The sequence below is a fragment of the Bubalus bubalis genome, chromosome 19, assembly GCF_019923935.1.
Source record: "Bubalus bubalis isolate 160015118507 breed Murrah chromosome 19, NDDB_SH_1, whole genome shotgun sequence".
Lineage (NCBI taxonomy): Eukaryota > Metazoa > Chordata > Mammalia > Artiodactyla > Bovidae > Bubalus > Bubalus bubalis.
In genome coordinates this window covers 43,487,356-43,506,722 of record NC_059175.1, presented here as the reverse complement: position 1 = coordinate 43,506,722, position 19,367 = coordinate 43,487,356, and the positions used below count along the sequence as shown (strand labels likewise).

General features: G+C 37.4%; 1 pseudogene; it reads right to left on the bottom strand.

Moving 5' to 3' along the window:
* Positions 1 to 13,542: 13,542 nt before the first annotated feature.
* Positions 13,543 to 15,565, bottom strand: LOC112580660 (annotated as a pseudogene).
* Between the last annotated feature and the right edge of the window lie 3,802 nt (positions 15,566 to 19,367).

Genomic DNA, 19,367 nt, shown 5'->3' with positions numbered 1-19,367 from the left:
TCAGCACTCAGCCATTTAAGATCCAACTCTCATATCCATGCATGACTACTGGAAAAACATATGCTTAGACCTTAAAATTGTCTAGTTGGTGATACAGTAGTCAATGTCTGCTAAAACTATTTGATAAGAAAACAAATTTTCCAATAACTATTTCACTGAACTACTATCCAAGGGAACATACCTTGGAAAACACTGAAAAATACAGACACTACTTTCCCTTTAACTTCTGGCTTTCTATGTAATATGAAATTCAGTTTTTTTCAGAATATAGTGTCTCAGTTATTAGAAATAGTAATGTTCACTGTCTCAACAGGGAAGATGGGACCTTTTAACATTTCTAGAGTCTTTCCATAGGGAGTTTCATACTATCAATAGGAGTAGTCTCATTTTCTTTCCTCAGAATCTGACCTGATTTTAACCATTTCTGGGGGATAAATAACCTGACTATTCATTATGATTTACTGTAATATTTTCTGTTTGTTATCTCTTATAGGAAAGACTGCAATTATCTTCAAGCATTCATTTTTCTCTTCTTATTTTAGTCTTTGAACTCCTACATTTTAGTTGAGTAAATGAGCCCCTTGTTGGAGATTATATTCACAGCCTCACTGAGCCAGCCTGGAGCACTTGCTTAAGTTCTGGAAAATATGATACTGGCTCCTCCCAGGTCACCCTCACTGAATGGAAATTGCTTGTCCTCCATTTCCTTTTCTCCTGTTTGTGGGCTGAGAAGTGGATATGGTTGTGGTAAACTATCTCTGGTCATGTCAGGAGGCGACTGGCAGTAGGCACCAGAGCAAGAAAGTACAGGAAGCCTCAAAGCTCACCTGACTGAGCAAAGAAACATCACCTTGCCATTCCTAGCATATCATGCCTAACACAAAAGAGAAGTAAACTTCTATCTTATTTACAACACTTCCATTTTTTGGATGTAGTTAAATAAACTTACTAATGAACTTTACTTTTAAAATGTCAGAATGTGGGGTTATTTCTGATTCTGCTCTATAGTCCACTGAGCTGACTCTGACCTACTGGTCAGATCTACCAGTCAAACTGGTTTATAACCTTAACCCATACTTTTCCCTCTAGACTGGTAGTGCCGTCGTATTAACTGGACCATCTCAGATAGAACTAACCTAGAGGAGAGTTTGGATTGCCTACATGGAAACGTAAGGCTCTAGAGGCAGAAATACAGACATGCTTCTCTTTCTCTGTTGAGTGAGATGGTGGCACATGCAATTTATTATCTGCCTGTGCTTTGGCAGAAACCATATCAACTACTTTGGATCATTTACTTAGAGAACTGACAAAGGGGATATATTTGAACAAACATGTGAATATGTTTCTATGAATGTGCATCTGACTGCACAGCAATTTTCTGAATTACCTACTATTTTCAATTATCCATGCTTCTGTAGTCTTCCATCAGCATGGATAATCAAATGTGTTCAGTTAACAAACATGAATGTCTGGAAGGCATTAATAAAGCCTGAAAAATGCATTACTAAGTATTATTTTCATGTTGAATGAAATTAAATAGAAAAATTAGTGTAGATGTTAAAGAAATATGGAACAATATGATTATGGTTCAATTTAGATATAACTTTTTATATGAAAAATAACAAAATCTTCAGTGAAACATGACTATAATTTTTATTACAGCAAACAGTCTATCTGAAGGCTGCTACTTGAATTAATAAAATTTAAAAAGCTGTATTTTAATGAAGATTCATTCATATAATTACTTATCTGCATAAACTTTAAGATTCAATATAGGAAATCGGCAATTCAAGTGCTATCATGAATAAGATAAAACATTTTAAAAATTAAAACTCTGATTCTAGCTTGATTTTATCCCTTTGCATCCAATTTTATAAACTAACATATTATGCACATTTTGGAAGTTTAACAGCTTTTTATTTTTAAAAATAACCTAAATGCCACATTAACAATTTTTAAAAACCAACTGAATTATAAATGCATAAGTTCATTTGGGGATATATATATATATATTATGTTGGGAAATGTCATCACATCCTTCATCTTCACATTTTTTATGGCCTCCTGCGGTGAACACCTGTGGCTTGTTGGCAGTGAATTTCATTCTCGGGACTATTAAGCGCTCTGTATTTTTAGAGTGGATCGACTCAGAGTGATTTGACACAGGTGTTTCTATAATTATGATCCACTGGGAAATCTGTAGTGCTTAGTAGCTTTCAGGTCCCCATTTCCACCTAGGTAATAAAAGCCTGTCCCTCATGCAGTGCAGCTTCACTGAAGTATTAACAGAAGGTTAAAATAGGTTTGCTTACTTGACTTTTAATAAACTAAGCAGATATTTTGTTTTAAACATCTGACATTTAGTAACACATAGAATAGTTTCCCAAGTTGATAATTTTCATAAGGCAGGCAAACTACCTCAAATATCTTAAAGAAATTTCAGATATTATATTTAAAAACTATATTAATCAGGTATATTTACATTAATAAAATGTTGAAGTCCATGTATTTTATGCACTATTGCAGGTACTTAGCCTTTGAATACATTTATATACCTGGCATACCCACTTATTTTTTATGTTTCAAAATATAAAAGTAATATTTTGATATTATATGTTATAGAAAATATAATATGCACATGTTTGGGCTTAATTTTAAGGCAGAGCATGTATAGAGACCAGTTATCTTCAGACAAAATTATCACTCCTAATATACCTCATTCATCTGATTTTAGGTCATTAGAACTCCACCATGGTCTACACTGGTTTTTAGATTCTTATCAACAGAAGCACTTGAATGTGACACCACCAAAGGTAAATATCCTTCTCAAAGAAACATGAATTTATAGGGAAGTTGTTTGGTTTAATAGTACTCTAATTTCATCTTCTGGAGAAGGAAGTGGCAACCATTCCAGTACTTTTGTCTGGGAAATCCCATGGACAGAGGAGCCTGGTGGGCTATCATCCATGGGGTCTCAAGAGTTGGGCATGACTCAGCCACTGAGCAATCTCATCTCCGTTTTCATAACCAGTACTTGCTCATGCCTTTCCCTCTGAAGTGGAGATGAAGGGGCTTGTTCAAATTAATCACCAACACTAATAACAAGGAAGAGGAGAGAACAGTGGTCTCAGCAACCTCAGTATAAGCATGAATTTACTCCATGGTGGAGCTGCTGCAGGAACTGTGGACTTGGTTTCATTCAGGTTTGCATCCCTTGCCTAAAAAAGTCACAAGATATATAGTAAACACCTAATCCACATTGCCAAGAACATGTCTTAGTAAATGGTAACTAAAGAGAAAATCCTCAGCCCTTCTGAGACTCACAGACCCTTTTGTCTTTACACAGGTTTCCAGAACATCATAGTGATTCCTGCTGCTACTGTTGATGCTGACAACTCCATCCATACTAACAGATGAGAACATCATTCAGAGAAAAAAACAGAAACAGCTGACAGTGTGGCTATAGAACAATAGTGCTATGCAAATAAGCTGGAAGCACGATTCTTTAAAAACTTAATGGACAAATAACATAAAACGGAGTTAAAAACCATAAAAATAACACTTTAGTCCCTGCATTTGCCCCTAAAAATATCAGTTTGATTAATAGCACTTCTATAGTTCTAATACTGTTATAGCAGGTTTTTATTGTCCTGCATTCATAGGCTAATATGAGTCTGCAAAGACAACACCATTTATTTTGACACTAATTTTATTTATTTCTTTTTTGGTATATCTTTCTATCATGATTTTATATGACATTTAACTTTATAAGTAAGGTTTAACTTAAAATTTCCTGAAAAACTGTGTGAACAAACTAACTTACTCTGCTCTTAACTGCAATTTTTTCTTTACCTCCTGATTTCCATTCTGGGATTTTATAGAATTAATTGTTACTAGCAAGTTAACATTGTCGTTCTTTGGGATTGGAATGAAAACTGACCTTTTCTAGTCCTGTGGCCACTGCTGAGTTTTCCAAATTTACTGGCATATTGAGTGCAGCACTTTCACAGCATCATCTTTCAGGATTTGAAATAGCTCAACTGGAATTCCATCACCTCCACTAGCTTTGTTCATAGTGATGCTTCCTAAGGCCTACTTGACTTCACATTCCAGGATGTCTGGCTCTAGGTCAGTGATCACACCACCGTGATTATCTGGTTCATGAAGATCTTTTTTGTACAGTTATTCTGTGTATTATTGCCACCTCTTTTTAATATATTCTGCTTCTGTTAGGTCTCTACAATTTCTGCACTTTTTTGAGCCCATCTTTGCATGAAATGCTCCCTTGGTATCTCTCATTTTCTTGAAGAGATCTCTAGTCTTTCCCATTCTATTGTTTTCCTCTATTTCTTTGCATTGATGGCTGAGGAAGGCTTTTTTATTGCTCCTTGCTATTCTTTGGCACTCTGCATTGAGTTGGGTATATCTTTCCTTTTCTCCTTTGCTTTTCACTTCTCTTCTTCTCACAGCTATTTGTAAGGCCTCCACAGACAGCCATTTTGCTTTTTTGCATTTCTTTTCCATGGGGACGGTCTTGATCCCTGTCTTACGTACAATGTCACGAACCTCTGTCCATAGTTCATCAGGCACTCTGTCTATCAGATCTAGTCCCTTAAATCTATTTCTCATTTCTACTGTATAGTCATAAGGGATTTGATTTAGGTCATACCTGAATGGTCTAGTGGTTTCCTCCACTTTCTTCAATTTCAGTCTGATTTGGTAATAAGGAGTTCATGATCTGAACCACAGTCACCTCCCAGTCTTGTTTTTGCTGACTGTAGAACTTCTCCATCTTTGGCTACAAAGAATATAACCAATCTGATTTCAGTGACAACCATCTGGTGATGCCATGTGTAGTCTTCTCTTGTGTTGTTGGAACAGGGTGTTTGCTATAACTAGTGTGTTGTCTTGGCAGAACTCTACTACCCTTTACCCTGCTTCATTCTGTACTCCAAGGCAAAATTTGCCTGTTACTGCAGGTGTTTCTTGACTTCCTACTTTTGCATTCCAGTCCCCTATAATGAAAAGAACATCTTTTTTGGGTGTTAGTTCTAGAAGGTCTTGTAGGTCTTCATAGAGTTGTTAACTTTTCACACACTAGTAAAGTCATGCTTAAAATTCTCCAAGCCAGGCTTCAGCAATATGTGAACTGTGAACTTCCTGATGTTCAAGTTGGTTTTAGAAAAGGCAGAGGAACCAGAGATCAAAATTCCAAAATCCGCTGGATCATCAAAAAAGCAAGAGAATTCCAGAAAAACATCTATTTCTGTTTTATTGGCTATGCCAAAGCCTTTGACTGTGTGGATCACAATAAACTGTGGAAAATTCTGAAAGAGATGGGAATACTGGACCGCCTGATCTGCCTGTTGAGAAACCTGTATGCAGGTCAGGAAAGTAACAGTTAGAACTGGACATGGAACAACAGACTGGTTCCAAATAGGAAAAGGAGCATGTCAGGGCTGTATATTGTCACCCTGCTTATTTAACTTCTATGCAGAGTACATTATGAGAAATGCTGGGCTGGAAGAAGCACAAGCTGGAATCAAGATTGCCAGGAGAAATATCAATAACCTCAGATATGCAGATGACACCACCCTATGGCAGAAAGTGAAGAGGAACTAAAGAGCCTCTTGATGGAAGTGAAAGAGGAGAGTGAAAAAGTTGGCTTAAAGCTCAACATTCAGAAAACTAAGATCATGGCATCTGGTCCCATCACTTCATGGGAAATAGATGGGGAAACAGTGGAAACAGTGGCTGACTTTATTTTTGGGGGCTCCAAAATCACCGCAGATGGTGATTGCAGCCATGAGATTAAAAGATGTTTACTCCTTATAAGGAAAGTTATGATCAACCTAGACACATATTAAAAAGCAGAGACATTACTTTGCCAACAAAGGTCCATCTAGTCGAGGCTATGATTTTTCCTGTGGTCATGTATGGATGTGAGAGTTGGACTAAAAAGAAAGCTGAGCACCGAAGAATTGATGCTTTTGTATTGTGCTGTTGGAGAAGACTCTTGAGAGTCCCTTGGACTGCAAGGAGATCCAACCAGTTATTCTTAAAGGAGATCAGTCCTGGGTATTCATTGGAAGGACTGATGTTGAAGCTGAAACTCCAATACTTTGGCCATCTGATGCGATGAGCTGACTCATTTGAAAAGACCCTGATCCTGGGAAAGATTGAGAGCAGAAGTAGAAGGGAATTACAGAGGATGAGATGGTTTGATGGCATCACTGACTTGATGGACCTGGGTCTGGGTAGACTATGGGATTTGGTGATGGATGCAGAGGCTGTGGTTCATGGGGTTGCAAAAAGTCAGACAGGACAAAGCAAAAGAACTGAACCAAGTTAACAATGGTCACTGTCTTTTTGTTTCTAAATATTCAGTTCATTTCAGTTCAGTCACTCAGTCGTGTCTGACTCTTTGCGACCCCATGAATTGCAGCATGCCAGGCCTCCCTGTCCATCTCCAACTCCTGGAGTACACTCAGACTCACGTCCATCGAGTCAGTGATGATATCCAGCCATCTCATCCTCCTTTATCCGCTTCTCCTCCTGCCCCAAATCCCTCCCAGCATCAGAGTCTTTTCCAATGAGTCAACCCTTCACATGAGGTGGCCAAAGTATTGGAGTTTCAGCTTTAGCATCATTCCTTCCAAAGGAATCCCAGGGCTGATCTCCTTCAGAATGGACTGGTTGGATCTCCTTGCAGTCCAAGGGACTCTCAAGAGTCTACTCCAACACCACAGTTCAAAAGCATCAATTCTTCGGCACTCAGCTTTCTTCACAGTCCAACTCTCACATCCACACATGACCACAGGAAAAACCATAGCCTTGACTAGACAGACCTTTGTTGGCAAAGTAACGTCTCTGCTTTTGAATATGCTATCTAGGTTGGTCATAACTTTCCTTCCAAGGAGTAAGCGTCTTTCAATTTCATGGTGGCAGTCACCATCTGCAGTGATTTTGGAGCCCAGAAAAATAAAGTCTGACACTGTTTCCACTGTTTCCCCACCTAGTTCCCATGAAGTGATGGGACCAGATGCCATGATCTTTGTTTTCTGATTGTTGAGCTTTAAGCCAACTTTTTCTCTATCCACTTTCACTTTCATCAAGAGGCTTTTGAGTTTCTCTTCACTTTCTGCCATAAGTGTGGTGTCATCTGCATATCTGAGGTTATTGATATTTCTCCCTGCAATCTTGATTCCAGCTTGTGTTTCTTCCAGTCCAGCGTTTCTCATGATGTACTCTGCATATATGTTAAATAAGCAGGGTGACAATATACAGCCTTGACATGCTCCTTTTCCTATTTGGAACCAGTCTGTTGTTCCATGTCCAGTTCTAACTGTTGCTTCCTGACCTGCATACAGATTTCTCAAGAGGCAGGTCAGGTGGTCTGGTATTCCCATTTCTTTCAGAATTTTCCACAGTTTATTGTGATCCACACAGTCAAAGACTTTGGCATAGTCAATAAAGCAGAAATAAGTGTTTTTCTGGAACTCTCTTGCCTTTTCCATGATCCAGTGGATGTTGGCAATTTGATCTCTGGTTCCTCTGCCTTTTCTAAAACCAGCTTGAACATCAGGAAGTTCACAGTTCACGTATTGTTGAAGACCGGCTTGGAGAATTTTGAGCATTACTTTACTAGCATGTGAGATGAGTGCAATTGTGCAGTAGTTTGAGAATTCTTTGGCATTGCCTTTCTTTGGGATTGGAATGAAAACTGACCTTTTCCAGTCATGTGGCCACTGCTGAGTTTTCCAAATTTGCTGGTATATTGAGTGCAGCATTTTCACAGCATCATCTTTCAGGATTTGAAATAGCACAACTAGAATTCCATCACCTCCACTAGCTTTGTTCGTAGTAATGCTTTCTAAGGCCCACTTGACTTCACATTCCAGGATGTCTGGCTCTAGGTCAGTGATCACACCATCATGATTATCTGGGTCATGAAGATCTTTTTTGTACAATTCTTCTGTGTATTCTTGCCACCTCTTCTTAATATCTTCTGCTTCTGTTAGGTCCATAACATTTCTGTCCTTTATCAAGCCCATCTTTGCATGAAATATTCCCTTGGTATCTCTAATTTTCTTGAAGAGATCTCTAGTCTTTCCCATTATGTTTTTTTCTTCTATTTCTTTACATTGATTGCTGAGGAAGGCTTTTTTATCTCTCCTTGCTATTCTTTGGAACTCTGCATTCAGATGCTTATATTTTTCCTCTTCTCCTTTGCTTTTTGCTTCTCTTCTTTCACAGCTATTTGTAAGGCCTTCCCAGATAGCCATTTTGCTTTCTTGCATTTCTTTTCCATGGGAATGGTCTTGATCCCTGTCTCCTGTACAATGTCACGAACCTCAGTCCATAGTTCATCAGGCAGTCTATCTATCAGATCTAGTCCCTTAAATCTATTTCTACTTCCATTGTATAATCATAAGGGATTTGATTTAAGTCATACCTGAATGGTCTAGTGGTTTTCCCTACTTTCTTCAATGTCAGTCTGAATTTGGCAATAAGGATTAGGATATTCATAAAACGGCATAAACTAGAGCCATATATCGAGTTTCTTTAAGAATCTACATGCTGTCAACAAATACGTCTGGTGCTTAATCCCTGTTGTAGCAATAAAAGCTGCCTATTCTGCCAAAAATTTAATAGAAATTAAAGCTCAGATGTGAACTTTTCCACTTTAAAAGAGAGAAATTTTTGAAGTATCACAGTTCATTATATCATAGGAAAGCTGTATTTGTTCAGCACCATGGAGCAAACATTTATATATTCCCAGTTACCCTGTGTCAAAATCTTGCTCCTCTTTCTTAAAGTGAAACATAAATATCTAGTACAGCTTATCTTCTAAATTACTGCAATAATGCCAAATTTTTATCTATGAGTTCCTATTCAACAAACATTTTAAGTATTTTAAGTGCATGGGTTATCTTGTTCACACAACAAACATGTAGTTAGAAATCCCTTTACAGATAGGGAAAATGAAATATAGAAAAGAAAGATAACTTACTTAAGGTAACACATCTGGTTAGTGGTAGAGCTAACATTTAAACTCAGATAGGCCAACCTCAATGGAGAAGGCAATGGCAACCCACTCCAGTGTTCTTGTTTGAAGAATCCCAGGGACAGAGAAGCCTGGTGGGCTGCCGTCTATGGGGTCACACAGAGTTGGACACGACCGATGCTAGTTAGCAGCAGCAGCAGCAGCCAAACTCGAAAGTCCCTGCTTCTAAATGAAATACTACTAGACATTCCCCAACACTATATGTGCAATTGTTGTTTGGTTCTAGACCCACATTTTTAGTAATCTTCATGCATGCCTGAAGATTTAGTGGTGTCTGACTCTTTGCAAACCTATGGACTGTGGCCCTCCAGGCTCCTCTGTCCATGGGATTCTCCGGGCAAGTACACTGGAGTGTGCTGCCATGAACTCCTCCAGGGGATCTTCCCGACCCAGGGGTCGAACCCATGTCTCTTGTGTCTCCCTACATTGGATGGTGGGTTCTTTACCACTAGTATCCCTGGGAAGTATGTTAATATTTGTTCATTAACATCAAATCAAATACTTTCATATACAGTGTTAATGATAAACTTGATGAACTTAGTAGATTGTTCATAGATAAGATTTGACTGTTAAAATTCCTAAATTGGTGTGTCCGTCTTAACTGATTTAATGGCTGGAAACAATTAAAGCAGCTTTTCTTTTCCTCTCTTACAGATACTATTGTGTGATTTATTGCTAAGCACATGTTTTTAGTGTGAAAAGTTTTCTAATATATTTGATGAATTGGGCCTAGGAAAAAACATCTCCCTTAAACAACCATTTTTTGAATCAACTGAGTATGATATAAGGTTCAGAGAGAAGTACTGTCTCCATTGGGACCACATATCTCTTTGATTTGAGCAGTCTTCCTGGCTACCCTGGCCAGTTTACTCTCAGGATGAATTATTGGGTGGAAAAGCTTGTATCCAGAGACATAAGCAGTGTGGTAGAGAAGGAAAAACAAACTCATTTTAAGCCAAAATGATCCCCATTATTTTGGTTCATTGTTGAATGAGAAAGAACATGATGTTACCCCCCAATATAGTGTTAATTATAATGTGGGGTCATTAGAGGTAGAATACAATTTTAGATTTATACTTATGAGTGTGGAGAAGCTACTGTCTACTTTCCATAACAGTTAGTAATACAGACACTATTAGAACTCAATATATGAACACCAAATCTGTAGTTCTGGACTATCTTCCCATTTTTCTTCAGCCTTGAACTCTGTCAAACTGATGTTCCCTATGACAATGTTTAAACTTGATAATTGGTAAAATGTTTTTGTTTCAAATGAATTCAGTATTTTCCCTAAAATATGTTATTCTGAAACACTGAGGGTAAAATAAAAACAAAACAAACAAAAAGCATATAAAATAAAATTATTTGATTTGTGAATTTTAATTCTCATGTCCTAGCACTTAACATTTAATCAAAAGATGATTCTTTTAAAATATATATCTGATTATGGTATTTTTTCTTCTAAAGACGGCAATAGTTGCTCATTACACTTAGGAAAGAATAAAACCAAGATCTTTACCAAGATGCAAGGGAGAAAATTGGAATTATTCAAAGTGCTTTATTTATCTCACTGTCTGTGACACACTATTTGGTAATACCAGACAGTAGGACATTCTGAAATTCAAAGACAATGCCACACAATGAAGAACTACCCTGCTTGTTTCAGTACTTTTTATTGTCTGGCTCAGACCCAAACACCACTTTAGATGTAAATTACTTTTCCATTACAGAGAAGACAAAACTTATGCAAATCAGGTGAAGTTAGGTCTGAGCTTTCTTCAATTTTGCAAAGCACTGTTCACTTTTTGAGCAATCACATAGCCATAACCTAAAGTGTCTGTAGTGCTGAGTTGCCAATTCAGACTACAAGTATGGCTACAAGGGTCACAGTAACTCTACATATGAAGGCAAGCATCCAGCAGCTTTGCTGTGTCTTAAAGTACAGTTGTGCCTTCGTACTGAAATGCACTTTATAAGTTATTTTAGTTTTATTTTTTCTTCATATTGCCCTGTAAGGATGGTACATTAGCTTTAAAAGCATTCTATATGCATAGGTTAGGCTTCCTCAGTGGCTCAGATGGTAAAGAATCTGCCTGCAATGCCGGAGACCTGGGTTAGATCCCAGGGTTGGGAAGATCCCCTGGAGGAGGGCATGGCAACCCACTCCAGTATTCTTGCCTGGAGAATCCCCATGGAGAGAGGAGCCTGGCAGGCTACAGTCCATGGGGTCGCAAATAGCTGGACACGACTGAGTGACAAAGCACAGCAGCACAGCATATGGTTAAACAAACTATGATTTTCATTTAAAGATAGCAAAAACTATTTGCTATTGCTGTTCAGTCGAGTCCTACAAAATGTAGAGTCCTTTTTCCTCTTCCTTCCTAGTTTCTCTGGCTGGGGCCCTGTGAATTAAACTGACAAAAAACAAATTAATAAGAGAAAAGACAAATGGAGCATATTATCCTATATAGTGTGCATATATGCAGGAGAAACTCAGTGATGAGTAACTCAAAGGAATGGTTAGAAATTTAGTTTATTTAGAATGTTAATAATAAATGTGTAGAGAAGAGATAAGACAAAAGGAAAGATTTTAGGCTTCCAAGGTGATAAACTGTGGGAAGGCAAACATATGGGGGAAACTAATACAGTAGTATTTGTACTGGTCCATTTCAGTGCCAACTTTTTCTGTTCACCATGGTCTTGCAACTTTACAGGAGAGGGGATGTATATGGCAGTCATCATAACTCAAGAGTTTAATCAGATAAGGGAAGCTCTAGGAAGACTTCTTTCCTACTGGTTGAACTTCAAATGCCTTCAGCTCAAAATAACAGGCATATTTGGGGGTGTCATATTTCAATTCCCTATTATAAATATGAATGTGGCTTCCTGGTGGCTCAGATAGTAAAGAATCTGTTTGCCAATGCAGGAGGCCTGGGTTCAATTCCTGGGCCGGAAAGATCCCCTAGAGACGAAATGGCAACCCACTCCAGTATTCTTGCCTCGGAAAAGGCATGGACGGAGGAGCCTATCCATGGGATTTCAAAGAATTGGATGCTACTTCACAACTAAACAACAACTATATACATATATATAAACACACAGACACATTTGTCAAACACACAGACACACATTTGTCAAAAGTGAAAGTGCTCAATTCAGTGCACCCAAGCAGCACTGCCTCATACCTCTCCACATGGCTGACATTATATCTTAACCTGCCATCATCTTCATAGTTACTCAGTTCCAGTTGTATTATTCTCCTTGTATTTTCTGAATACTTTCCTAAACATCCTCCTACCTTTGCAAGCTTTGCACTTGCTCTTTCCTCTCTCTACCTGGAATGCTGGCCCCTCAAACATTACATAGCTCTTCCCTCCCTTTCATCAAGGTTTTGTTTAAAAGCCACTTCATCTGAGAGGGCTGCTTTATCAGCTCTAATGAACAATAGCAACTCTCATCATTACTTATTGTCCTCTCTGCTTCCTATAGCCCCATAGCATTTATTACCAGTCTACAGAGTGACGTGTAATGGTATCAACATCTTGGATATTTTTTGTCTCTTCTCATTAAACATAAATTTCTTAAAACCTATAGATTTAATTTATCTACATTGATATATGTAGGTGCTGTGCTTAGTTTCTCAATTGGGTCCAACTCTTTGCAACCCCATTGACTATAGCCCACTAGGCTCCTCTGTTCATGGGATTCCTCAGGCAAGAATACTTGAGTGGGTTGCCATTTCCTTCTCCAGTAGATCTTCTGGACCCCTGAACCCGGGTCTCCTGCATTGCAGGCAGATTCTTTATTGAGACACCAGGGAAGCCTATATACATGCATACAACACACATATTCAAGTTTTCTCTTTTCTAAAGGCATGGTGCAAAGGAAGTGTGAAAGAGAATAGTGACAAGGAGTGTCTGGGATTAACATTTCCCAAATGTTTTACTTTTAGGGGCAAAATAGGTTTACACCTTAGTATAAAGGACACAGAACTACTATAAATGGGACTCAAAATATCATCTGAGTGAATGCACAATCAGCAAAGTATTTGAAGCACAAATACAAGGACAGGGAAGCACCTTTGGTAAAGATGCTGATAGAGACCTTTTAATGGTACTATAGAAAAACAAGGTGACATTGGTTTTATTGAAAGGAAACATTAGCTTCTAGTATTTTTTAACATGCAGACAGGATTTAGAGGCAAGAGTCTATTGCAGCTCTTTATACTGAATGACTGTTGAGAAATAAGTACTTTCTTGAAATGATGTTGAAAAGCACCGTGTAAGCTTTTGTGAAGACTATGTGAAAAAGATAATAGGGAGAAGGGTATAATTCTTGATCTAAAGTGAAGAACCTGGGAACTGACTATCAAAGATAGTATATACCCAAAACTCAGAAATCAATGGCTTATTTTAACATGCTGTAAGCCATACATTTTAATGGATATGCACTATGCTAATTTTTTTTTCCCTCAGTCAACTCTGGCTGAAGGAGAACTTATATTTAAGTACAGAAAACTCAATAGTATACATGTGGCCCAGTTTGGTGGGCAGTTCTTTGTCCTTTGCCTTTTCCAGCATGGCAAGGCAAGCCACCAATTTCAGACCCAGGACATTGCCTCCCCTAGTGATGGGGAACCCCTTATATCTGTCAGTATAATTGGTCCTGATATTGTAGCTTCCAGCTGCTTAGCCAGAATTAACTTGTGTGAAGGTGATGGTGGTATTAATCTTGCTGTGGACTATATGCCCCAGCCTAGGCTTCACCTTGATAATGCAGTAGGAAACCCCCACTTTAAGACACAGGCAGACAGGCAGACAATCAGCCCAGTAGGGTCCACATTTGTGCAATGACTACCAGTGAGCTTTCTTGTTCTCTACCAAGGTGGGGACAGTCTGAAACCCTGCTTGAAGGACATATGGCCTCTTAGTGGGGACATCCCCTTTGCCCACAGCTTTTTTCTCAAGCACAGCTAACAATCTCTTGCTTTGTCTATGGTCTGTACTTGATGGCCAGCTTAAGCGGCTGTGTAGCTGTTCAGCTGTCCAAGGCTTGGTTAAATGGGTGAACTGGTTCACTGCAGGAGGCACTTTCAACTGCTTACAGAGGATAGCGTTTTGTCAGTGCATCTTGGCCATGTCACAAATCAGTGAAGTGCCTTTTTAAGCTGGATGTCCTTTCCAGAGACAGAAATCTTGGGCCTTTCCTCAAACAGGTGGTTTACCACCTTCTTGGCTTCCTGATTCTTCACAACAGCAGGGACTAGGACTACCTTCACAACAACTCTTATCAAGTAAATGCCATGATTTTCCACTGCTAACAGGAGGAAAATAACATATAATCACATAACTGATATGTAACAAGGCCAGGATTTGGGCACAATTTGACAGTCACCAGAGACGATCATTTTTATTGTACAATATAAATAATTTTTACTAAAATTTTAAACAATTGATTCTTTAACATTCCATGAAAAGAAATGAGAATATTCAATGTTCTTTTTGAGACACTGTGCCTAATATTCATAACACATGCTACTATCATGAAGGAATAATCTCTAGCTATTCATGGTTATCTGAAAACGTCAAAAAACTCAAACCAATGGTCCAGTTTATAAAAAGAAAGAAAAAAGAGGGCTAGAGGGAGGAAGGACAGAAGCCAAATCAATGTATAGCTTTTAGTCGGGAAAAATCTTATTCTTTTTGATCAGATTAAAATATCCCTGCCCTCAAAAGTTTTCTATCACCAATATATCATTTTTCCTTTGTTCCCTTGTGTTTTCATAATATTTTGTTCATATTACTACAGTGATATACAAATTCTTACCCAACTTATAGAATAAACTGTGCTATTTATAACAGATCAGATAAGAGCTTTTTTATGTAGAAAGTGTCATGGATTTATGATTAACTTAACTGAGTTGCTGATCACTTGCTTGATGCAATATTTCAGGATGTTACTCAACTAACAACTTGGCAATATGATTGAAAAAATATTTATAGGATGGAAAATTAGCTTACTATCACAACAACTGGATAAATATGATAAGGATAATTCCAAGTATCAAAAGCATATAATATGTTGTTTTTGCTTACATGCTGCAGTTATGTATCCATAAAATGATTATATCGCAACAAAATAAAAACACTGTTTGTAAGCCAACTGGTAACCAATCTATCTTCCTCATTCTTTTTTAACCCTAAATAAATGGCAACCCACTCCAGTGTTCTTGCCTGGAGAATCCCAGGGACGGGGAAGCCTGGTGGGCTGCCGTCTATGGGGTCACACAGAGTCGGACAGGACTGAAGTGACTTAGCAGCAGTAGCAGCAAATCTAATGACATGGAAACAAATTTGTAAGTATATTGTTATATTTACACAAATGTAATAAGTGTTATTTCAGTGTGAAAAGGCTGCTTGACAATAGAAATCTTAAATATGTTATTTTGTCAATAGCAATACCAACATAGCAGAGCTCATTAACAACTGATGCCGACATATAACACAAAAAGTTGTTCAACTGTTGGTAGCTGCTGATAAAATATGATTTTGATATATCTTCAAAATATTTCTTTCATGAGACCTGTTGTAAGGCCCTCTGCTATATCTGTTGTAGGAAAGATGCTAAATTTAGTGGGTGTGCAAAGAAAGCAGTAATGTATATGAAAATCCAGATGATTTTGTTTTTGTGATAAAAATGAAGCATGAAGTACTAACTGGCTAAGTACTTGGGTGATTCTGTTAAACAGCAAATTGAAAAAATATAGAAGAAATTTAAAACAAACATCTGAAAGTGACAGCATTAGATCTGTTTGGAAATGTATTCAGCAGGCTTCCTCTGCAAGTGATGTATAAAGTTTCAACTTGTCAGATTGCTTAAATGAAACTGCATCTCACCATGGAAGATATCTCCAAATCCTTAAATTAAAGAGAAGACAATTTCAGACACTCATCATTAACGAGGTAATAAAGAAACACACACACACACACACACTCTTACTTCTCCCTGACCTTAGCTGAAAATGAGCACTAAATAATACTTCAAAAGTGCATTACACCATCTCCAACAAGAATCTGGCAGGTGACAGTGAGGAAAATGTTGTTCTTTGCTATAATATTAAGTTTTCAACTTAACTGTTAAAATGTTTAAAAGTTAAGTTGTGATATAACAAATGTTTGCTGAAATTTCATATATATTCTTAGAAACAGAATTTTCGTGGGATAGTGATATTTTCCCCTCACTCCAAGCTTTGATCAAGACACAGGATTTGGATAATAAATCCAAAAGAAATAGAGGAAATAAAAATAATATCAAATGCAACCTTGTCAAAGAAAATAGCCACTTACTTTGACAGTATTAGAGAACAGAATTAGCTTTTTATGGAAAGTTTTACATTTTCTTATGTAACCTGGAAGTTGAACAACTTCTTTTGCCATATCCAAAACGCAAATTTCCTTTTATCACCCACTGCTCCTTTAAAATATACTCAGTGTGGTAACTGTCAGGATTTTCCTGCCCACTCAGACAAAATTTGTTCTAAGGATACTTCACACTGTTTTTCACAGACACAATTCAGTAAGTAATCATAATGTTGAGTTCAAGATATCCTTCACCACTCAGAATTTTTATTTAATAGCATATTTTTTATGACTTAATTATATTAACACCAGCCTATTTCAGGTCAGATGCCTTTAAGATTAAAAATGGAGAGTTGACTTTTTTATTTGTTTACTGAAACCTCTCTCATAGACAATTCTTTCCCTGCCCTCTTTTCTAGATAAAAACAGTTCTTTAACCACCATTCAGCTCTAAGGTCCTGATATATTTTGCAAGAGTTTCCTTTTCTTTTTCTTCTGACATTTGCTGCAGTCCAGTTCTCTCTCCCCTACCTTTTTCTTGACTTCTGTTCTCAACAGCCCTTTGCCATTCTTCCCTGAGCTGTGTCTATGCACATTCAGTTCCTTGCTGCTTTGCTCCCTCCGTGACTCCAGGTGGCGCTCTTGGACAGGATGACTTGCTCTCTGCTTGGTTCACATCAGGTAGGAGAGAACCCTACAGGCCTTCAATCCATTGTTAGGACTTATCCAGGGAGTGTATGTAGGTCGACCCTAAAATAGCATCACTATCCAAAGAGTTATTAAGGCCTTTTTCTTTTGCAAGGGTCCCACAGTGAGAGTCAGATCCTAGTCCACCCTGCCTCCCAAATGCAGGCGTAGTGTGTCAAACTTTCTGTAGATCCTGGTGACAGCCTGCACCCCACATAGATGTTTAAGCAGAGAGAAGGAGAAGAGGCAGAAAGGAATATCACATCCTACCTGGAGGAGGGGATTTGAAAAATAGCACCCTTACTTTTATATACAAAAATATATTTTCCTTTCACTATCTTCTTCCCTAAAACCCTCTCTTTTTCTCTCTTTTCTTATATACTTGAGATGAGAAGATTCAAGACACTAAGAACAACATATTTTAATTATTTTAAACTTTCTTTGTAGATGCTTCACATGCTGATTCATCTTTGGAATGTCATTCTATTGCACATTAGTCAAACTTAAGCTGTTCTACTTAAAAAACCTTTATCATACAATAATGAAATGACACTAGCTTCAGAAGGTACCTTGGATCATCATTAAACCTAGATGCACTTATAAGAAGCATTTGAGGAAGAAAACACCAGGAGATTAAAGGAAGTATGAAAGAATCAGGCCATAGACCAGAAGAGACAATCAGTTTCTGACACTTAGGATCCTGGAATACATCTTCTGTTGAAAGAGAGTGATGCTGAAGATATAAAATAGATTCCTGAAGAATTTGTTCACTTATTTGTTCCTTTGTTCACTCATTCATCAATTCATAAAAATAAACATTAATATCTTGAATGTAACAAGCTAAATGCAGTGAACTGGAATGCTGTGTAGGAATATCAGTCATATTTTACAGAACTAACTATAATATCTTTCCAATAAGAAGGTCACATGTCTTCCAAATTTTCGTAGAAAAATCTCTTAAAAGTGACGTTACATGATGTTCAATGTAGGAACATGAACATGTTTTCCTTCTTCCCTACTACCTAATATTATTGGTTTAACTTGCTTTTGGTATGTTATAGTTAGGTTTGAACTTTGCATTTTTACTATATTAATTATGAGTCCCTTGGACTTTCAAATGAGAATTCAAGTCAACAGTAATATACCAATCTTAAAAATTAACTGAGCTTTTGCAGATTTAATCTGGTGATCTCAAACATATTAAATTAGTCATACTTTTAATTTAAAAAAGCTGTGTTTCAGTGATGACAAATTATGTAGTCATAAAGTTAACTAAATATACTCAAACACGAAACTAGCAAGGAACTATTATATCATTTATAAAATTACACCACTAAAAATTACTAATTAAATTTATTACACTAAATACTGAAGAATTAGATAATAACTGCAATGCAGCAGATAATGTTTTGCTGAAACTAAATCACTTCTTAAAATACAAAAAGAGTTTTGTCACACAGTTAAGGATATTTAGAGTTCTGTATACTTACTTTAGTTTCAGGTACGTGATGATTCCATTCTGGAATCAATTTTGGTTTTACTATTCAAACTACTCTAAAGTAAATATACCACGAGGTCCCATGGTCTTGGCTTAGCAAGAACATTCCATTTTTCCCTCAACCTCCATTCTTTTCTCATTAACCTGAAACCATTAAAAAGTAAAATGATTTGTTGACTCACAAATCATAAAGTAAATGCATTTACTGAATTAAGTCTGACTGTTGCCATCATAGTTGTAAATAACCATACAGCTCTAAGGTAACTACTAAAATACTGCAGAATATACTATATTGTTTAAACTTAAAATTGAAGTAAATGCAGACACAAACTTTTCTCAGGGTTACTGCCAAAAAGAAGGAGGACAGAGAGGAGAAGAAGTGGAAGATGGAGAAAGAAGAGAAATTTTCAGGACATCAGGATATATGGCTCCATGGGAAATATCAATTTAGACCTTGTGTTAACATGTAATCCAAAGTACAAAGTTTAAAGTTATTTTATAAAACAGTACTTAATTTTACATTAGCTTATATAATTCCTTTTAGAAGTTTTCTTCATTATTTTAAAATATTATATATATGTATGTGTGTGTGTATCAGATCAGATCAGATCAGTCACTCAGTCGTGTCCGACTCTTTGCTACCCCATGTATCGCAGCACACCAGGCCTCCCTGTCCATCACCAGCTCCCGGAGTTCACTCAGACTCACGTCCATCGAGTCAGTGATGCCATCCAGCCATCTCATCCTCTGTCGTCCC